The 24,193-nt window shown below is 32.6% G+C and overlaps 1 long non-coding RNA gene across 1 annotated transcript; it reads left to right on the top strand.

Moving 5' to 3' along the window:
• The first annotated feature begins 7,962 nt into the window (after window positions 1-7,962).
• LOC145683795 (uncharacterized) lies at window positions 7,963-21,098 on the top strand. The gene is made up of 2 exons (XR_014131179.1): window positions 7,963-18,921; window positions 18,988-21,098. It is a non-coding gene; the product is annotated as an uncharacterized LOC145683795 (long non-coding RNA).
• The last annotated feature ends 3,095 nt before the right edge of the window (window positions 21,099-24,193 follow it).

Here is a 24,193-nt window from a genome sequence, read left to right as displayed (position 1 = left end):
AGTTAATAGAAATAAGTTTCGTTATTAATTAATAAGAGAATATACCAGTTCTTTTATTGTTTTTGGTTTTATTAGGTGACAAAAATACTATAATATAAGCGGTGACTGAATTAAAATATAACTTGCTTCAGTGAGAAATTTGATTCATTTCAAGTTAGTCATGTAGAAGAGCAATAGAAATGCATTCCTGACATACATATAAGAAAAAGAAAAAAAAAAGTTGTCAACATACTTCTGAAATGCTTAGTTTTCGGTATATATTGCGTCTTTTCTCCACTTTCCCGGTATTGTTTTTAATAAATTGTTGGATATTTTTAATCCAGTCCTGTAGGTCCCGAAGAACATATTGAAATTAATTATATCTTTTTTTTTTAAAAAAAAAATACACTAATTGAATTTTTATGTTTGAGTCGTTGAGAAAAAGATAAAAAATAGAACAACTGTAACATCAAATTTATAGTACGTTGTAAAAATTAAATCTTTAAGGTACTTCAGTCGTTCCAGTTTAGGGAATTTCCCAAAAGTATTTTTTCAGTATGTTCAGCAAAATCGTCTCCAAGTAATATATGGGGTAAGAAAATCACCTTCATCATTATATAGGACATGCAAAATATATGACATAAAATGTTTGTCATTAGTAGCCTCTAAATAGATGTGTGACGAACATGTGTAGTACATAGTAAGAAACAAGCAAAAAGGCTAATACTCACCGAAAAAAAATAATAAAGTTTTCTTCTACTTGTAAGAAGTGATTTCGAAAGAACCTTCTTCCATCTTTAGCCTTCTTAAAATTTATAGAGGATTTAAAAACATAAAAAAGAATGTGGACGGGCGAAAGAGGACAAAAAGGATTAAGGGGGCAGATTACTAAATATTTTTAAAAAGCTTAAACATTTTTCTTTTGCCCGTTTTTCATAAGTGAAGAGAGATAATGAAATGTAACTTACCACAATAATAGATAATGTTATTCTACACCCCAAAATACGAATCGGAAGAATTTTCAGTGTTGCCATCCATAGAAATTACAATGTGATCAGAATTTGAATTACCCAAAAACCTAGGTTAAGGCAGCGACTAGAAAAATGAACTCAACGGTAATTGATGACTTATTATGCTGCCTTTGTTCCTTGTTAACCACTTTTTAAATAATGTTTATATTTATTTTGTAATAACTTATTTATTTTATAATAACTTGTGTAAGTTATTACAAAATAAAGACAAATATTATTTAAAAAGTAGTTAACAAGAAACAAAGACAGCATGATAAGTCATCAATTACCGTTGAGTTCATTTTTCTAGTCGCTGGCCCTACCTAGATTTTTGGGTAATTCAAATTCTGGTCACATTGTAATTTCTATGGATGGCAACACTAAAAACTCTTCCGATTCGTATTTTGGGGTGTAGAATAACATTATCTATTATTGTGGTAAGTTACATTTCATTATCTCTCTTCACTTACGAAAAACGGGCAAAAAAAATTGTTAGCTTTTGAAAAAATATGTAGTAGTCTGCCGCCTTAAGAAATGTAAAACACAGATCTTCTGTCAAAAATTAAACACATGCAAATAGTCACTCACTGTCATTGTTCACTGCTGTTTACTGTTTTCTTGATTTCCAGATGAAAGTATGTGGTAAAAAGATTGCTCCAAATCACAGTTGTTTGTCCCCTATCTAAATTAAGTATAAGTTTCTCTTTATGGATGTAGTATAGTTATTTGATTTATCGATTCTCTATTAAACATGAATCTGCAATGTTATGGTTATAATCTCTAAGATGCGTTGCCATACCAGACAACTATTGCAGGTTGCGAGATTTCGATGTACGAGTGTGTTCAGTTATTCTAGTGCAAATATTCCTTTTTGTTTGACCTGCATATAGAGTGGCCAAAAAAATAGGTATACAGACATGCATCTATCAAGTACGACATTTTAATTGATTAAAATAATGAATTTATTTGCCTTGGTTTGTTCCGAGCTTAAGGTATAAGTAAAAATAAATTAAGAATAGATAAGGAAGAAACTAAGTCAATACCTGTATGAATAACAATAAGTAAATGATATAAAATGTCATGACCGATCAGTACGGGACTGTGTACTTACTTTTGGACCACTCTGTATACTTTATCATACAGACATTTTACCCGATAGACGCCACTGCCTTGTAGAGAATAGTACATGTCCAGAGTCTTTGCTACTGAAGCTTTTAAATTTCATATGTCATTTCAACATATTTATTTTCTGTTATTGTTTCGTTGCGTTTTTAATTGGGAAGTCTTTACAAAACCCTTATTACCTCAGAAAATAAGCATTTCCGGATTCATGTTGGCATAATTTATTTTTCTTATCCATATATCAGCAATGCGTTCATGAAGTTTTGTCAAGTATTTTTGCGTCCAATATTCATTAAGTTGCCAAATTAAAGTAAAATGAAGGTGTATGAGACAACTGGAATCTTCTCGTTAATGTATATAAACAAAACTATTTGAAGTTGTGTTCCACTAACAATTATATCTTTTCTTTGCCATTTTTATATCAAAGATATCGAATACATTATGACGAATATTTTAGAATGCAAGTGTTCCTACAGGATGTCTAGAAAGTCTTGAAACTAATGTTAAAAGTAAGTAGAAGGATTGAGAACATATTTTTTCTTCGATATAATGCAAAAAGACAGTTATGTGATTGTGCTTTTCTAATTTCTGTATATGGAGAATTTTTGAAGCCATGCTATGATGATTGCAAATATCTCAAGGAAAATATTACGTTGTGTTATTCACCTGTCCACACTATGTTCAGGAGAATCTCCTCAAAATACTGTATAGGGTAAGAAAATCACCCACATCATTACATAGAACATGCAAAATATAAACCGTATAATAATACGGTGCTTATCGTTAAGCGTATGTTATGTAAATGTTATTTTCAGACACTGAAATCAACTCTCAGACGTAACACAAATCCACCGAATTTTCTTTGATGATTTAATGAAGTGTGATGCGTGGATTCCAAAATATTACTTGTAAAATTATTTATCAAGATGCAAGATGCAGTATTTGTACAATTACCGACTTTGCAATTATATATATATATATATATCGGGGGTTCTAAAAATAGTGCCCACAGAACACTATTCTACAGGCCAAAATAAAGCGAAAACATTATATGATGGTTTGCACTCCGAGGCCTCCTTCAGCCGCTATGGGGAGTCAAAATTTCACAATGCGGCAACGTCGCAGATTAACTTGGAACCATGAGCATCACTCTACAAATACATCAAGCAGTTAAATCAATTGCTACACTAATTAAGTGATGCTAGTATCAATTTATATCAACTTTAGTTACATCTGCCAAGAATCGTTGTAACTATTTGATAAATTAGTAAATCTGTTCTATGGTTCTTTATTTGCGACGTTGCCACATAGTGCAATTCGTGTCTCCAGACGAGGATTCGAAAGGTATACAAATAATTGCTTTATTTTGACTTGTAGAATATTGCTCTGCGGTCCGTAGGCGCCATTTTTAGAACACCATATATATTTATATAACGCTAATTTTCGTAGTTCCACTTCAGTCTTTGCTTGTAATTTTGGATTATTTGTCAAGGTGTCTCAAAGTACCAAAAATATACAAAATCTTCAACTATGCTGTATCATGTTTCGTAAAAATTACCCTTCTCGCTTATCGATGAATGAAACTAAAGGACATTCACTTATATTAATTTCTTTCTAGAATATGTTGTTTGTGTCGGAGTAAAATTGATGACTTTAAAAGTGGATTTATGCAATAGATTTTCACTAAATGTGTTGTTGTCGAATTATTTAATATGATTAAACAGTTCATTTGTAACTTCAAACCGAAAAGAGCACTTCAAGAGAGAAAGGCAAGAGGGATCCAAAATATATTGTAATTACCATTTTGCTTTCCTATAATGAACACTGAATACTCTGAGCGTAAATATGAAAAATTAGAGACTCTGAGTGGATTTAAAGATGTTGTAAACAATTCTTTTTATACAGGAGAAACTTGTCGTATGTTTGTCAGTATTAATTTTACAGAAAATGACTGAGTTGGCCAACTTGCGAATTTATAATATGAACAGTATATCTGTTGGCAAAATTAAGCAGGCGGCCGACTTAGAAAGATGACACTAACTTAAATTTTACTGTATTTTGAAAATGAAACTATCAACTACGAATAAAGAAGTTAGTTTTTAATCTTAGTGCGAATGAATTCAGTGAATAGACACATTTCTCTGTATGTTGCCTAAAACTGTACTCAAATTGGATTATCTATTCTGAAGTTTTTGTCAAAAGAATATGCTCGGGTGAACACTTACGTTTAACTGACAATTGTACACTTGTGTATGTGTGTTTTTATAAGTAAAAATATTGTTCGTTATCGGTAAATATTAACTGAAGCAATGACGATATTTCTAGGCAAGTATTGTATTCTCGTAAAAATATGTTCAACATTCTTACTGAAGGATATTCATTTTAGCATTAATGGGTAGCTGTCAGCTTAAAAGTACCCCCAAAATTTACTGGACGCGAAGTTGCTATGATGTTACCACTGTAGCTAGTGACCTTTCTCAGAACAAAAATGTTTATGTTCCCTTAATGTCCCACGGTTATTTCCTTTAGGATAAGGACATGGATATTTAATGAAGGCAAATGCTTATAAAAGGAATTTGGTAGAATGAGAATGTAGGAGGATATGAGATCTGACGATGTTCTCCACCACAAACCCACGTGACCTATGATCGAACCAGATACCCTTCGCACCAGAGTTGAATTCTCTACCAATGAACCACCAGGCTCTCATCCTATGGGCCCTTCTAAACTTATATTTAAAACGATAGAAAATTGAGATGGGGATGTTAACAAAGCAAGCTATCTTTAGCAGCAATTCACTAAGTAGCTCATATGGTTATAAAAGGTTGTCGGTGTATGGCAGCTTTAATACCCAGCAAGAATCTGGATCTCTCTGAAGGTTCTGGAGACTATAAAAAAAGTCCGTGCTTTATGTTGAAGAAATATTGACATGTACAAGTCTACGTGTGGAATGATGTCATAATGACAATTCTTGTATACGGGGTGTCCCTAAATCTTATTCTCAACCTGTTCTTCTACTCGCTCTTAACTTTCAGTTTGCCACTGCCCTTAGTATACGTAGTATCCCTAATCCTAATCCTCAATCTATTACTCTATTCCAGTTCTTAAGTTCGAATTTTCCATATCCCTTTTTGAGCCACGAGGGGAAAGAAACTAATTATCTAATCTTGCTCTTCTGGCTGTGGCTCGATATATATATATAACAGAACAGTATGGGAATATAAATATTCAGTATATCTCTGACATCATCTATAGACGCAGACTTTTTGGTTTCAAATTTTGTAAATCTTTTATGAAGAAATTCTTAAGATTTCAATTCTAAAATATCAGGGTTTAATGAAAAAAAAAACTGTCCAAAGATTAGGCGTGTACCAATAAATAGATCTCGTTAAGCTGAACAAAATGATGCTAGTGGGTATTAAATCTTCATGCGTAGTTCTCGAAAAAATGGAGAAGAAAAAAATTTTTTTAAGTAAAAATTAATATTATGCATTAACCGCTCTACCTATTAAAAATGGAATTGATAATAGAGTTTACCATCTTGAAACTTTTCATTTATGACGCTGGCAACACGACTGTACAAAATACAGTTAATGAAATATAACCATAAATTCTCATAAATATTCTCTCTTAAAGTTTAAATTTTGTTTAGGTATAATACTACCCAACGATGAGACATATATGAAATTGATCATACCAAACTTGTCTCATGCGTAGGTTTTGAGAAAAACGAATTTTTGTTACTATTAACGAATTATGAAAACGAATTCGAACTCTCATTTCAAACGGTTTATCGTTTGTTGTTAAAACAAAAAAATGCTTTTTATTCTAACGCAACAAATAGTTTGGTCCCGAGTTCGATTCCCAATTGGGTCGCTCGGTCGAAAAAGTATAACACGCTTTTTCAGGCCAGCCAGCCCGAATGAGGTTTTCCTCATTCACATCAGGCAAATGTCGGGGTGCAACCTATCTTATAGGTCCCAGGCCACTTCCTTCCCCAATCCTTTCTTTCTTCCTTCCCTTTCCCCGGATAGTGTGCTCGCCGAGGGACGTCATCCCTCAAATCGTGAAGGACTAAATGGCCTTAGATGCCGAAAGCCCAGAGATCAAAATCCTAAATCCCTAAACAGATAGTTTATTTATTTTTTGTACCTCATATTCAAAAAAATGCTGTTAAGTAGCATACTTGTAACAGTGACACACAATCCTAATAGTGAAGCACATATTGGAAAATTTCGTTTAAGAATTCGAAGAAAACCATGTAAAATAATGAGCTGATTACATAATGTCTGATAGATACGTTAAATACAGTATATGTCTGTATTGTATCATTTTTGAGGGGAAAACTTTTTTTGTTAACAGTAAGAGGTACTTCCTTTTCTTTTCTGTTAATATATTATTCCAAGTATTGGGAAATCATAACTAGGAAGATAATTAATAGAAAAACAAATGCAGTGTCTAAAATATTTCTATGGAAGTAAAACAGAGATTAGAAGGTTACAACTTCTTTCTTTCAAAGTAGGAATTTTCTTCCCCACAGAAAGTACCCTATTTTAAGTAAATCGTATTATTATTATTATTATATTAAATTGAATTTAGTTTTGATTTTCCTAGAAAGCACACGAAAAGTAATTAATAACTGGCGCAAAAATTTAAACAATTACGATAGGAAAATACGTCAGGCTTTTGTATATTTTTCAAAATTGTTATATATTATTTTTATACTGAACTATATGACGCGTATTTCTCTGAATCTCAAACCCCAACGTTGCCACCATTAAAAAAAAAAAAAAAAAAAAAAAAAAAAAAGTTATTATATACATTTTTTCGTTTGTAATTATCCAAAGAATCTATTGGCAAACAAAACTCAAACGTAATGTATTCTCAAAATGTATATTGGTGTATAAACTTGGAACGTTAAACTGAAAAAGAAACAAAGAATACTATTTGTCTGTGAACACGGTGTTTACTTTTGTTTGTCAATGTGAGCTTCGGCACTATATTGAAGCAGTGGTAGTATCAAGTCCTGAAAATTTCTCAGCAGTGTGGGACTGAAAGCCAGAAGCATTTCTCTAAAGAAAGAATAAAACTTATTACCATCCCACTCAAACCAGAGATCAAAACCCATGGGAATTTATCGAAATAAACAATAAAACTTATCATTAGCCCTGTGAAATCAGGGATTAAAATCCATTAAGATTTCTCTTAAAGAATAAAATCTACTATTATCTCATTCAAATCAGGAATCAAAATCTTCACGGATTTCTCTAAATAAAGAATAAGACCTACTATTATTCCTCTCAAATCAGAAATCAAAACCCACAAGAATTTCGCTAAATAAGAAATAAAATATACCATTATCCCACTCAAATTAGGGATCAAATCCTACAATTTCTCTAAATAAACAATAAACCTACAATATCTTGGTTTATTTAGGGATGAAAATTTACAAAAATTCCTTAAAGAATAATACCTATTATTATCCCAGTAAGAAGAAATAAACTTTTCTTCAGCTCTTATGTTCGCTTTTTATTAACTAAATCTATTTAAAGATGATAATTATCTAGCATGAATATAATGTATGTGTGTATTATAATTAAATTAAACACTGTATAATTCAGATTACTTGTAGAAAAGAATGGTGTCTTATTGCTAGATTGTGACCTTCTATGTAAAGACTCTCACAAGGAACCGAAGGTATCGATCAGAGCCCGATGTTAATGAAACTTTGTATATAGAGAGAGTGTCTCGGGAAACTATCACAGCCAAAATTGTAGCTGCAGTGTCCAAGACATTAGGTTACTAGGGCTCGAGAAAGATAAAAAGTGGAACGTCAATACATTAAGGACATGGTGAGAAAATGCACGTTTTTCTTTAAAACTTCATTGGAACGACACGAAATGAGTATCCATGGATACGGAATGGTAGATATGATCTGTTAAAAATGATAAAAAGAATATCCGGCATCTTGAAAAAGGCCATGTTGAAGCTGGTGCGATTGGTTTAAATGATAAGAGGGTCAGGTGATGCATCAATTTGAAGGTAAATAGATGCAGAAACCTGTTGATGAAGTCTGTTGTAGGATTACATTATTCCATTGACTGATCTTCACGGGTTCGGAGAACAACTAGGTGCCATTTTCGCACCAAGCAAAACCAATTCGACCCAGGCATGTGGCGCAAATGAAAAGGGTGAGATTACCAGTAGCAAAACAATAATCTGACGTTCGCAAAGCTCAACTACTTGTGTTGTAAAATACACTTTGCTTATCTTGTACCTAAACGACTCTACCAGAAGCAGCACAGGAATAATATAATTCCACAAAAGACTTCACCAACAGGTTTGTGTGTCTATTTGCGTTCAAATTGGTGCATCGCATGACCTTCTTCTCATTTACACCAATGGCACCAGTTGCAACACAGCCTCTTTCAAGATATTCTTTTCTGTCACTTCTAACAGATCATATCTACCGTTTCGTATTCATGTATACTCATTTCTTGTCGTTCCAATGAACAGTTTTAAAGAGAAACGTGCATTTTCTCACCATGTTCTTAATGTATTGACGTTCCACTTTTTATCTTCCTCGAGCTCTAGTGACCCAATGTCTTGGATACTGCAGCTACAATTTTGGTTGTGCGAGTTCCCCGGGGCACCTCTCTCTATATACAAAGTTTCGTGAACATCGGACTCTGATCGATACCTAGGGGTTCCTTGTCAGATTATGAGAGCATGTGGTGAAAAACACCACCCGTGTTAGGCACTTAATGGAAAAGTTTCGCGTTGAATAGCAAAACCTGCCAGATTTACTGAGAAAACCACTAAATTGGTAACCCTGCACTGAAGTACGTTAGGTCTTGTATATTCAAAGTGCAATACTGCTATTTCTGGTTTACAAAAGCACGTGAAGAAACAACAGCATTGCATTGAATGAGTCAAACCATTACAGAAATCTAAAACACAACAATAAATAAATTACCATTCCATTCTTGTTTTATCTTTTCACTTTTATTATTAAAAAGGAAGTCTTTAAACTAGTTCTAGGTGATCTAATAGAGCTAGCAAAATGTTGAGCTCAACTGTTAACTATTCATAACAGTAGGGCAGTGAAAAATTTCGTACAAATTTTACATTACAGCCATATATATCTAGCAATAATATAATGGGAGCGCTTACTTCTGGTGCGAAGGATCCCTGTTTCGAACTGAGGTCATATGCATTTGTTATGGACAACATCGTGTTCATCGGGTATCACGGTGTTCTCCCGTTCCTTTCGCATTCTGATTCGACTAGTTCTTTCACAATCATGAACTATCCGCCTCCCATAGCCTAAAGGCGTATTCGTGGGGCATAAAACTGATTTAATTTAATTTCCATTACAGTATTTTTCATGTTTTCTTCAAATTTTGAAAGAAACTTTATTTAACCCAGTAAGAATTTACTTAGTTTTTGTTCAAAATTAGGAGTGGACAATGTTTGTCTAGAGATTAGTTACGTCACCATTCGGTAGATATACCGAAAATTTGTGTCTATTTGTAACTTTTTCTTTCCCTTCAACACAACGTACTTAAGATTCGTGTTAAAACGTACACCTTTTGCGCTGCAGTTTTTTTCGAAAAGTTACTGACTCTTTAGCATCGGTGATTTCTCACAGAATTTCAACTACTTCAGATTTATTCTGACTATTATGATTCCTTACTTGTTAGTTCGTACTCGAGATATAATCTCTATCCATTATCATTACATTGAATTCAAAGACCAATCCATTGTCATAAACAACCATTTTTTTCTTTCTTTTTTTATTGTTCATCATTCAATTTTCTTGATTTCCATCTTCTTTGTCCTGCTTTGGAGCACTAACAATGGGATACATGCTATAGAAACATGTTCTTTCATGCGGAGTTAAATAAATGGGCACTGATGTTTGTTTCCATGAAACGCCTCTCTCCAAATGCTAACTTATTTGTTCAGCCCTTCCTGTTGGTACAGTGATTAGCGTGTGATCCTTTGGTGTATGAAGTCCCGGGTTCAATTCCCAATAGCAGAGCAGCGATCGCACTACAATACTTGGATCCTTTTCTATCTATGTGTCTCGTCTTATGTAGTGTTGCTACTGAGAATGGACGTAAATACGAATCATTTAATCAATCAGCTTCGTTATTCTATTTCCGTTCCTGGGGCTGCGGTGGCTCAGTGGTAGAGCGTTCACCTCTGGTGAATGGGGTCCTTGGTTCGATCCCATCTCGCGCCAAGTGAGCTTTGTGGTGGACAAACACCGTGTGCGTGGGTTTTCTCGGGGTTCTCCCGTTTTCGCCCACTTTCTTCATTCTACCATTTCATTCATTTCTCATCATCATCGTGTCCTTTAGCCTAGCCGGAATAACCATGGGACGTAAAACTTACCGTTCCTCTCAGACTCCCTTAAAAACAAGGAAGAAATTGTAACAGCATACAGTAAGTAAGAAAACCAAGTTCTCAGCTTTTGGTATGTTCCCCTGTCAGTTCGATTCCAATATGACTTTCCGTTCTTATTGAAGATTCATGAATTTAAAGAGTACCACGGAAATAACTGCACTGGAAAAGGATTACTTGTAAGCGCAGAATGAATCATTTCTCTAACCACTGGCATGACGGCCCTTATAGGCTTAAGCCGCTTCAATGCCATCTGTTAACGACCGGCAGAACTAAGTCCAGCCTAGTCTAACACGTGATCAGCTCACTGCTTCACCATGTCTCTAACAGGGGTATCAGAAGCTTTTAAGACCTAGTGGCCTTCGCGTCTTTTCTTCACGTGACCCCACTTTTGCCTTATGACCCTGGGTGGACGCCGAAAATTGGGAAGTACTGGCCGGAAATCGAACCCGGTATCCCCTGAATTATTTCTCTATTGATACCAAAATACGGAACATTTTCTACAGAACCTCAAATAAGTTATATATTTAACATTATTGGACGGAGGCACAGTTAATGTGTTGAATGAACAATATCTATTAGACGGTGACATAGTTAACCTATGAACAATGTGTATTAGACGGTGACATAGTTAATTTATGAACAATGTGAATTAGACGGTTATATAGTTAATCTATGAACAATGTCTCTTAGACGGTAACATAGTTTAATCTATAAACAATGTCTATTAGACTGTGACAATTAATCTACGGACAGTCTGTTAGATGGTGACATAGTTAATCTATGAACAATGTGTATTAGACGGTGACAGTTAATCTATGGACAATGTCTATTAGATGGTGACATAGTTAATCTATTGAATGAATAATTATCAGACAATGATATAGGTAATCCATTGAATGAACAACTATCAGACAGTGACACTAACATTTGAATGAACAATGCCTACCAGACGGTGACACAGCTAACCTTGAATGAACAATCTTATCAGATAGTGGTATTAATCAATTGAATGAACGTTATTTTCTTCAAAAATCATTTAATTACACTATTGAGGCTTGGAATATATTAGTAAAGAGAATTATTTCTTCGATTTGTATGTCTCCGATCAAATTTGGAAAGCTATAAATGTTGTGGGAAAACTTTTTGCGATGTCCTTATAGGCAAATATTTTTTCTGGAATATTATCGTATTTCCTAACACAATAAACTATTATTATTATTATTATTATTATTAAGTAATCTGCCTTTCGGCAGGTCCTAGGACTAAAGAGTTTTTTTTTTTTTTTTAAATTTAAATTTAAATTTAGGCCTGAAAATGTTAGGAACAATAAACTAATAATATAGAAAATATTAACTTCATTCCACTAATCAGGTAACATTGGCAACACAAAATGAATTTATCAAAAATATGTGCAAAAATGAAATGTAAGTCGATATCTTAAGGACGAGAAATTAGCATTACTCCGAAGTCAGTATAGGACATGGGAAGAAGTTAGATGAATTTAAGGTTTAAATAAAGTGTAGGGAGTTTTCTGAAATCACATGTTTGTAGATTTTTTTTAGTTGAAACTTTGATGATATTCCATTTTATGTCGTCATTGCTTCTGTTGGAAAAAGAAATAGGCAGATTCTGGCGAAATAACAGCATCAAGTTGAAATATCATCCCTATCCCTCTTTCAAGGAAGATTTATTTTTCGTATGAAAATAATCTCCATTGTGAAATACAATAACAAATAGCAAACATTCGGAAAAAAAAACTAGTTTCTCGTTCATTTATATATAAATTCATTTTGTGTTGACAATATTATCTAATTAATGGAATTAAATGAATATTTTCTATGGTGCTAGTTTGTTGTGTTGGGAAATACAATAATATTCTAGAAGGATATTTGCTTATATGGATATTGCAATAAGTTTCCCACAACATTTTATAGCTTTTCAAAATTTGATTGGTAACACACAAAACAAAGCAATAATTCTTTTTACTAATTTGTTCCAAGACTCAAACGATTTTGAGGAAAATAATGTTTATTCAATTGATTATTATTCATTCAAGATTAACTGTGTCACCGTCTGGTAGGCATTGCTCATTCAACATGTCACTTGTGTCACTGTCTGATAGAAATTGTGATGAATACGTACATCATGACAAAGGTATGAATTCATTATATATAATATATTACTATGCTCGTACTACACCCTCTGAATACAACGCAATAAAATTGCACTATAATTATAATAATTAACATTTTCATACAAAGAATATATAGAGCGGCTTATATTCATTATACTCTGCATATTTTCTAAATATTCTGTAATATTTTATGTTGTTAATATCAGAGAATGTTGCAAAGGTGTCTAGACAATTAGGAATGAGAATACATCAAGTTCGTCACAATTGAAATCAAACTATTGAATCACTGACTGAAGTGAAATCCTCGATAAGTCACTGCAAACACCATGTTAATGCACTAACAGAACTAATTTATTCATTAGCTAATGATCAAAGTTTGAATACGAATAGACACGATTTTGAATCTAAGTTAGATATTTATTTACCTTCAGAAACTAATAGTTCTAAACCTTAACTAGTTCATGTCACGAGCTGACACACACTTATTAATTGTTTTCAGCTGGTAATTGTATTCACCACGAGGCATAAATTGTAACTTTTTTTTCGTAGTTCTTAGTTTCATTATACCTAAGAAAATTATTATGATCCTATTGAATGATGGTGCCTGTGTCTTACGAAAAATCAAATTCAAATATCTATTGCACTCAGCGTGCACTTTTGAGAGTATATTGTAAAATTTTTAAATGTTTTGTACGTGAATAAAGATTCAGGACCACAACACACAAAAGTACTCCTTAAATCCAACACTATTAATTGGTTTTGTGTAACATGTTCTGTGCTCAAAGATGGTTTGTCGATATTTGGTTGGTTAAACAAAATCAAACACCATGATTTGAGCAATAATACATACATTTCTGCAGATTTTGTCATAATGTTTTAGCAATAACTAAACGCTAGACTTAAATATACATATATACATATTAGAATTATTGTAAATCAATAACAATGCAATGACCTTTACCATGCACTATTAGGGAGATTATTGCCGAATGAAATAAAACATTTCAACTTGTTTGAGCATCTATAGTGAACCTAATTGCTCATTAAAAATGCTATGAGTACAAAACACGGTATGTATACGTATTTAGTACGTATAAACTAATATTTTGTAACGATAGCTCATGCGAACGAATTCAGGTGAAATAGTTGTTTGTCAAATTTGTTGAGACCGGTGAATGTTACCCCTCTTTAAGCAGGCAGAGGAAATTGTCTTCTGTTTTGTGTATTTTATAATATGATAATATTTGCAAACATATTCATGTCTTCCTATTTTTAGATACTAGATAATTAAGATAAGGTAAAAAATACTAACAGGTGTTAATTTTTTTTGGTTTAATTTTTAAATGTAACCTCCCGTATAGATTTCACTTAAAACGAAGTAATTGGTGTGTTTATAAATTGAAAGTTAATGTATATTAAGTTGTGTTACGAGATGGGTACTTGGTAGTAAGTTTAGTTAACTTCCATGTTTCTTGGGTCATGTTTGGTTGTTTGTATATGAATGTATAATATTCTAAGTAACTAGAATTCATCATTGTGTCATAGGTACTTTTATTAATGTAATATATTATTGAAAAAGTAAGTACAAATTCCTGTTCTCAATTGTAGTCGCATACGAGTCCATAAATTTCTGTTTAGGGTTGAAATAAATACAAAAATTTAGTTATATGGTATGTTAATTTGCGTAGTGCAGCAGAAGAATCTTAACAAAGTATTTGGAACTATTGTTGTTGTTATGTTTCGTTTACGCATAAGTGTTATTTCTTGATCAAATATATAATTAACCTTGCACTTACTAGTCATAATATTTTTGTAACCAACTACAACGGTTGTAACCTAGATAGGATTGTTCATCGATTTTTTGTCTGGAATTGAAAGCAAATTTATAAAGAAAAGCCTACATAGAGCAGTCCCATGTGTACACGATTTCACGTCCGGAGAATTTGTCTAAACATTCTTCCATAGCAGTGATCGCCAAACCGTCGATCGCGAGCTTTTAGTAGCTCGTGGGAACATGATCGGTAGATTACGTTAAAGCTCCGGTTAGCTAACCTTGATTAGTATTGTCAGTTTGGGGTAAAAGTTGCTAAATCTAGAGGATTCGACTTCCAGAATAGCGACAAAAAATATTTCCGATTAGCGACTTTTTTTTGGTGACTTTTAAATGACGATTTGGCGACTTATTTACAGATCTAGCGACTTCTATATTGTGAGCAAATCAAGCACTATTAGTTGGAAGCACTTTTTATATGTTGGTTTTTCTTTTACTTATTTGAATCAGCCCAACCGTCAATGAGGTCGGCAAATATACAGATTATATTGCGTTTGAAATATCCGGAATCTCGCTTTGTTTTCTGATAGGCAATGTCTTTTCCTGTAACCTAGAGCAATTTTAATCCTTAATATCATTTAGTTCGCAGAGCTTCTATTGAGATGTTCTGTAAGTTTATAGGCAATAAACTTTTTTTTAGTTCTTTTGGTTGGTAGCTCACAGTAGGATTCAAGAACAGATTCATAAGGTTGGTGTTGCGTGTTACCTGGTTTCGAAGTTGGTAACATACCTCCTGCAGTGGAAAAACATATCTAGAATTGTAATCCAGGTCTGGTTTGTTTAACCTCTGTCCAAATTCAATCCTAGATTCCTTATGTAATTGAAACAGACATCACCTTTCTGAATTGTTATCGCATGTGTATACAAGTTTTTTTTTTTGCACAGAGTGATTCTTTATGGTATCACGATTTACTTAAATAATGAATCCGGAATTGAATTAGATAGAAGCTGACTGGGCTGGAATGGTTCACAATTTTGAACGTGTTTTAGGAGGTGTGCTTCCAACTCTGGAACCAGATAATATGTGATAGTATAGGAGAACGTGAGGGCATAGTCTCCAGGTGGAATTTATTTGTTAGAAATTGCGTCAACATTGAACAGATCCAAGCAATTTTTTGCTTTCGGTTTTAATTCCAGTTCATTTTCTTCTTTATTACTTTAAAACCTCAAAGAAGAATCCTCGTAGGTTCGAAACGTCGTTGATTTTAGCAGATATTCACGAACGTAGGTGTAATTTTATGTGTAACTGCAGGTTTTTTTTTTTTTTTTTTTTTTTTTTTTAATTACGTTTGTATTTACGAGTAAGTTTGTAAACTTCTTTTTTACTGCGTAAAACTAAACTACTTTATATAATTTGATGAATAAGATCTCGATAGTCTTGTCATAATCTAAGGACTGATTCTGGATATAGGGCGTCATTTATGATTCAATATGGCGAACCGTGAAGTATGCTATATGCTAATTCACTATATATATATATATATATATATATATATATATATATATATGTGTGTGTGTGTGTGTGTGTAAATTGTAAACTTCTTTTATTTCCGCATAGTAATGAAACGTCTTCATATAATGTAATAAATGGGCTATCGATGGAGTCGTCATACTCGTAGGGTATATAACGTCATGTAAAATCCAATATGACGGGCCTTAAACACCATGTTGATAAAATGAAAATATCAAACGTAAGCAGTGCCGTGCCATGAAAAATCAGCACCAGGGGTGAGAGTATACGACGGCGCCCCCGTACAAATGAGTGAGGTCGACAGACCAGCTACGAAACGCCACCATGGTTGACGCGAAGCGTAAGAAAATTTTCAAAATAAAAAAACGTGTTTTTCCTTGATTTTGAGCACTTTTTATTATTTTTTCCTTCCATTTTATGTATGTGCAATGCATTTTCCTAACGAGGTAACATTATAGGACTACTTCGTAAAGCAGGAAGAGGATTTAGGTACATACTAGTACATATAAATCTGACCTTGGTCAAATTAAATATTAGATTAAAAAATACTGCAATTAATCTAAAATATTCCAAGTAATTTTTTCTCTCTTTTTTTCTTTCCATCTTTTCTTTTTCCCTTCTGAATTTTGCGCCCCCCTTACTTTGCTCCCTGAGCCGTGGCCCCGCTCGCCCCCCTGCCCCCACGGCACGGCTCTGAACGTGACATTCTGTTCGCGTTTATCAAACATTAGAGATTATAGGGGAGAGGCTTTTAAATGCATATACTCAGTGGGATATGTCATGTATAGCCACGGGCGGATCCAGGACCTACTTCTGGGGGGAGTGTCATACTGCTACTTTTAAGGGTTCCAAACTTTGTGATGGGTTATATATATATATAATAAAGTTGCCTCTTCTGGGGGGGCGATCGCCTCAGTCGCCCCTCCCTGGATCCGCCCCTGTGTATAGCAGGAGAAGCCAATAAGTAAGTCGTTTATTTAATGTTCAAATAAGTAATAGAAAATCATAATCGTTCTTTTCTTTTAAAAAATAATAATTTCTTAGTAATGGATTTTTTAAATTAAAAATTCGTTATGGAAATAATATGACTCGCATGCGACACTACAAACACACTAATCACATTGTCAGTACAGGATGATACATTTTAATATCTGTACTCTCAGTTTCGTTGTTTTGTGTACTTCTGCACTGTTGTAGTGCCCCATCACTTGCTATATATACATACAGATATCATCAAGAGACAATATAATTGTTCTACGATAGAATAATTAGCTTTTGTAAAGCGATTTAAAAAAATACATAGCAGTAGTAATTAAATTGGTGGCATCTCACTTCAGTGAGGATTAAGTAAGTAAGTAATTACATAAGTAGTAACAATTAGTGCTTGTTTGGTATTACCTCTTGTGACTGAATGATAAATAAAAAGCCATACGAATGCCTTTTGGTGTAAACGGCTGTGTACGAATGTTGGCATATATGAGGTGAATCTGTACATATATATATGTTTGTATGTATGTGTTGGTGCCTTGCTTTTTCTCTTCCCTTTTTCAAAAAATGTGAAGTACAGCGTGAGAATTTGATCGAATTTGTGTAATATACAGGGTGTTCGAAAAAATCTGTTAATATTTTAGTTTAAAATTTAGTTTAGGATGGTAGTAATATGTACGGTTAAAATTCAGAGTATAGTTGCAGTAACATTTCTTTTTTTTTCTGCAATGTTTGAATATTATGTAAGTTTCAATGTGGCGTCATAATGTAAGTTAAAACAGAAATAATGTTGCTTGATATCGGAGAATAAATCGGGGCTATGTGTGACAGACACTTCAATCTATAGAGTAATAGTTGTTTGATACGATGAGAAGGTGCGCAGTAAAGGAAGAAGCTCGTTTCTATTTTTTTAGACTTAAAGTTTCGCTATTTTTACGTTGTGGTCAAAATTGTTTGCCGTAATCATACTTTCAGCAAAGCTTGTTCTGTGTCACTGTAGCATGGAAAGCAGTTCGTTGTAAATAATGTTTTCTTTCTTCCAGTGTTTACTGTAAATGATTCGTGACAATCAAGTTACGTTAAGTTAGTCATTATTCAGCAAAAACAATTATGTTAAGTATTTTTTTTAAGTGCATTTAAGTAACGTTTAGTTATAATCTGTTTGTCAGTGAAGTCTAATTACGTTTAGTTAGTATTTTTTCAAAGCACAGTCAAGTTACGTTAAGTTAGTCTATTTTAAGTGTAGTGAAGTTACATTAAGTTACACAGACTTTTCAGTTGCATTATTTTAGCTATATTCTACTGTCTTTGACAATATATTTTTTGTTTCCTTTTGTCCTGATGACGGCAGGCATAAAATAATCCGAAATATACTGACTAGAGCTTTTACTTGTTCTTTGGAAAACAGTGAAGTTAGGATTCTGTCTTTAAATTCTGTCTTTACTGCGTAAAGATGTAAGTTAAATACCAGTTTCATGTCTGCCTAGCTAAACGAAACGCACATTGAGCTATCATATAATTATTAAAGCTTGTATACTCCTGGATTTATTTATTCTGTAAAACGTACTTCGAGTTTTCTGTATTATTACTATTATAAACGTTCGTAATTTTGTCCATACTTTTTGAACACACTGTATTTTAAAGTTATCGTATGTTATTACTAAAATTATTCTGTATTTATTAGTACTTCGTTTAGAAAGCTCTGAACCTGAATTTAGGTGGTAAGTGATGTATCTTCTTTTCGTTTCAAATTCAGCCTAACATACATATAAACCTTAGCATATATAAATATGATACACTAAATCTTTCCATTTCAAAAAGTTCAATTTCTGATATGGATTATATTTTATAAGAATTCAAAAATTTATTTCTAGAAATCAGATATTCGATTTGTCATAATCGTTTTCATATTGTTATTACCAAGGTTGACACAATTTTTCAAGATATCAACTAGAATTACTCTTTATTTGATTAAGTCACTCTAAATGAAACTGATTTTAAAGATCAACTTCCTGTCCCGCTAATTTCAATTTTTAAATAGAGTATTATAATTTCTTACTCTGAAAATTTATTATTAAGCAGTATTCAAAGTAGTGAGAAAAAGCGGAAAGGCTATTACTCACCGCAAAAAAATATGTAGCAGAATTTTCTTCTACATGCAACAGGTAGCGCTTTCGGAAGATGCTACTTCCTTCATCAGCCTGTGGTAGACTTAAAAAGGATTTTAAAAAAAAATGAAGGATGGTTAAAAAATGGTATTGTGATATAGTATTCAAAGTAATTCTAATAAGGAAATAGCATAACATATTTTTATATCTTCGAAATTTATCAAAAATAAATAAATAAAACCTAGAATTTCACAACACAGTTTGTTTCAATACTTATTATACTAACATATTATCTTCTTGCTGACCGATAACAAAATTCATGTCATGTAAGTCTTGCTTGTGTTCTTATACCTGTTCCAAATTTTGTAAACTCTCAAAAATGTATCCCTAAATTAGACCTCAAACTTCTAAATTTTTATATGATGTTCTGAAATATGTAAATGAAAATAATAAATATTTTTCAAAGGTATCATAATATTTTGAATTTGTAAGAATAAGCCTTAAAATTTATAATTTTGTAAAATGAGCCGAAGAATTTAAATGTTTGAAAGACAAATTCAAGTTTTGCATTTCTTAAAAACAAGCCTGAAAAATTTGAATTAAAACTAAAGTTTTCTGAAATTTCAACTTATCAAAATTGAGTTCTAAATTGTTATGTTTCAGTAAATTAACATCAACCGCGAGTAATGAAAATGTAACTAAGAAAATTTTTACAGTGATATATACAAAATGTACTTAGAACTTTTTTTTCTTTATTAAATCTCTTTTCCGCTTATGTGATGCCTGACAATTTTTGATAATTTTGGGTAAGAATCACTGTTTTTGTTTATGCAAATGTGAAAGCTACTTTCGAAACGTAATCAAAATTACTCTTTGTTAAAAATTCGACGAACGCTTATCTCGATTACACAAACAAGAAAATTTTGCGGCAGCCTTGGTAAACTATATATACAGGATGTGTACCGATCAAGTAAATTATTAAAAAGTAACGAAGCATTGTACAAAACGTCATGAATTTTAGAAGGTAAAAGAAGAAAAAAAAGCAAAAATTTAAGAAGAGAAAGCAATTCACAATTGAAAAATAATTAGTACTTTTTTTTTTTTTTTTTTTTTTTTTTTTTTTTTACGAAAAGTCATACGAAATATGCAGGGAAATAATAATCTAAAAGTGTAAAATTTCAGAAAATACCCTGTATATATATATATCTCAACAATCTGAAACGTACCGAAAAATAAATCGTTCAGAGCCGTATTCTTTGATTTATTGCAAATTTATGTGAAATCCATATAATTAAATCAGTTTGAATATTTTGATCCAAATAATTGTCATATATTTACTAATATCCAACTCATTTACTATACAATATAATCTTTAACGTTTTCATAGTATCAAAATAATTGTAATAGCTAAAATAATAATAGGTAATTTTCCAGCTTAAAAATGTAATGAAAGGAATTTTTACAGTAAGAATGAAGTAAAAAAGGTTGTAAAAACAATTAACATATATATATATATTCAGATGTAAATCCTGCTGGAAATTGTTGTAGTTAAAGTCAATTATGCAAGAACATAATTAAAAAATAATGATAAAAGTATTTTTAGGCAATAGCTAACGTTATTTTCCTATACAAATTTTCCTATAGAAACAAGAGCAAGTGTTTTTGTCTTAGCCTGTATTTATTTTCATCTACATGATAACTAGGAAGTGAACATTATATAGTGAAAAAAAAAAAAGCACAATTGTGTCTGCATGTTATATATTGTATTCCATAATTTGCCTTGTTAAATTTCATATATGGAAAAAATCCATACATCCCTGCTTCTATTCCATTTGTTTTGTATTTTCAAGTATGTTTCCAGCAGGTACATGTTTATCATGTACACTACCCTTTTTTCCTGGGTTCATAGTTTTCATCATATCGTTGTTCTGCCTGAAAGTTGTATTGAATTTTTTTCTCAATTGTCCTGCGCATGGTTGATTCTTGTGTACATTTACATTTACTTGAAATTTTTTTGTGTATAATAAATTTGCAAGAAAGTAAAGTTTGTTCTTTTATTCATTAATCATTATTTGTCATTACTCAACATGTTGGGGAGATAAGGGCTGGTAACAGAATCAATAATTTTGAAAGAATTAAGACCAGTGAATTCGATAATTTTGAAAGAACAAACACCAATGAAATCAATAATTTTGAAAAAAGAAACGCCAGTGAAATCAATAATTTTGAAAGAACAAACACCAGAGAAATCAGTAATTTTGAAAGAAGAAACACCAGTGAAATCAATAATTTTGAAAGAAGAAACACCAGTGAAGTCAATAATTTTGAAAGAAGAAACACTAGTATAATCAATAATTTTGAAAGAAGAAACACCAGTGAAATCAATAATTTTAAAAGAAGAAACACCAGTGAAGGCAATAATGTTGAACGAATAAACACTGCTGAAATCAATAATTTTGAAAGAACAAACACCAAGGAAATCAATAATTTTGAAAGAAGAAACACCAGTGAAATCAATAATTTTGAAAGAAGAAACACCAGGGAAGTCAATAATGTTGAACGAATAAACACTGCTGAAATCAATAATTTTGAAAGAACAGACACTATTGAATTGGAAAAAATCTTTTCTCTGAGTATTTATATCTTCGGAGCATCCTTTGATGGAATCATTAAAGAAAATCGTTCAAAGTCACTTGGGGTGAGGGTTCTGAGTTTGTTGTACAAAAACATCATCATTCATTGACACACATTCTTTTCTTGTTAATGATTGTTATTAGAAAATATGACGTGACAAAATATATAACACGAGCTTTAGCACGTTTACAATATGACCCAAGAGTAACGAATTCAACGTAATGACAGATTACTTATAGGAAAGAATGTACAAAACAAAAATTGTGGTATAATTCAACAATGTAATACTGAACTGAGCTAAAAATACCATACCATTTCAATGATCAAACAGTGATGGTATTAGACTTTTCGAAAACAGTAAGAAAGCAGTGAGAAATGCAAATGGCTTAGGACCGTGTATACCATACATGTAAAGTAGTTACATAGTATGGGATAACTTGAAGCAGTTTTGTGTGTGTGTGTGTGTGTGTGTTTGTGTTTGTTTGTTTGTTCAGGTACAAATTCACACTAGACTTCTCGCACTTTATCCTTGAGAATCTTTTACAATTTGGAAGTTTACACCGTCCTTGTTTTGCAACAGACTCAGGCCAATGATCTACTCCTTCCAATCGGGTGTCAGGAAGAGGTATAACTGCGATAGGGCCTTTCCTACGTTTTGCCGCAAGTTATTGTCTCGACTTGATCTTCCACGTTTACATGCCTCATTTTTTCGTTTTGTACATGCATATCGTATTTTGAGCTTTGAATTCAAAATGTGCTACTATATCTTTCTCCGGCGTTTGCTTTTTTCTCTCAACCCTGTATAACAATCATGCACTGACAACACATGTATCAAGGATGTGACAAAACAGACGAAAGTACCATTTCTGTTATGTGACTCTAATTTGGTACAGACCAAGCAGCGAGTCAGAAGGTTAACTTCATCCATGAAACGGTTGTACACTTTCACAACTTGTGGGCAATCAATGTCTTTCATTTCTTTTGATGAGGAGAACCATCTTCGTGCACTCCCAATAGACTGGCTGCCAACAAAAGTAGACAACAGAGGAACTGCTCTGTTAAAGTATTACCTCACACGAGGCAACTCTACGTTATCTTGCTTTGCAATGTCTTCTTGAGACGAACATCTTCCCTTCTTCTTCATATTCTCTGGTGGTAAATTACATCCAGAAACCCTGTTTACTGACAAAATTACCTGTGTAGGTAAGAATATTTCAACTTTAGGACTGTTGAAATAATTATCAAAATAAATTTCGTGGTTCACATTTCTTGAGATTTTGTGGCCAGTCTGAGCACGATATTTCTGCTTGACTCCAAATCAGAAAACCCTATGGCAGGAACATTCATCATCACTTTCTGAAAGATCATCACCTTCACTTTCAGACGAAATGTACCTTCTTGCAATGTACTATCTTGCGCCTTTCCCGTAGAACAACTTTGGATCCATTGTTCTTATGAGGAAAGAAAGAATATTCCAGCCATTTGCATAATGTTGTGAAAAAAACAACAAAGTATTCATATAGAGGTTAGTGTACAATTGTAGTTCTGGTAAATATGTATTTGCGTTCCATAATATCTAGATATCATATTTCATAAACGCGTTTGCAATAGCAGCCTGCTCACTCAAAATGTTTCTTAATCCGTTGAGCTTCTTTCAACTTCCGTATCACACTTCTTCTCCCTCTCCAACTCTTTTTATTCCTTTCCAATTTATCTCATGTCCTTAAAAGTAGAAGGGAAAAAGAGAAGTATGATACGGAAGTGGAAAGAAGCTCAATGGACTAAGAAACACGGAAAGGATAAGGGTCTGCCCTAAACAATTTGCCACCGCGTGCAATGACATCATTTACGGCCCCCTTCTCCAGAAATAAATCTTAAAAGCCACGATTTTAAGTATTCTTTCCCATTATGAATAACGAAGGGGAGGGAAAAGCACTCGCACTCTGAAAGCCGTAAACATTACAAATACAATCTCGTTGTGTCTGTTTTTTTTTTTTTTTTCTTTAAATAATAATCTATTATGTTAGTGAAAGATAAAGCATACAAAAATGCAGAGGAAAGATGGTAATCGTTTCCAGAAAATTCAATATCGAGCTTCAATCTCAATATATCAGTTTGCATTCAAGTGCAACTAGCTCTTTTTACTTTTATTTCTTGATTTTCCTTCTACATCTGTTAATTAAAAAAAAAAAAAATGTTTTCACCTTCAATAATAAGAAACTTGTTTGTGACGAAGACTAGTTTTCATATCAAAAACTGTGATAACTAACTAAATGGAACAAGTGTTCACTACTGTTCGAGAATTGAATTTTTGTATTCGACAACAATCAAGCAATTCATGCTGGGATTTATTTGACCATTTGCTTTCTAGCATTGTCCATGTTATCTTAAAGTACTGCGACCTAAACATGATTTGTGAATGTAGTATACAAACAAAAGGTCAGTTCAGTAAATTTAATTACCATCATCATGAAGTCTGTTTCCAACAAGAAATATTTATTTTAA

This window comes from Thermobia domestica, chromosome 4 (assembly GCF_964235325.1).
Source record: "Thermobia domestica chromosome 4, izTheDome1.hap1.1, whole genome shotgun sequence".
NCBI classification, from domain to species: Eukaryota; Metazoa; Arthropoda; class Insecta; order Zygentoma; family Lepismatidae; genus Thermobia; species Thermobia domestica.
The sequence above is the reverse complement of the archived record's forward strand: the minus strand, read 5'-3'. Positions and strand labels throughout refer to the sequence as shown.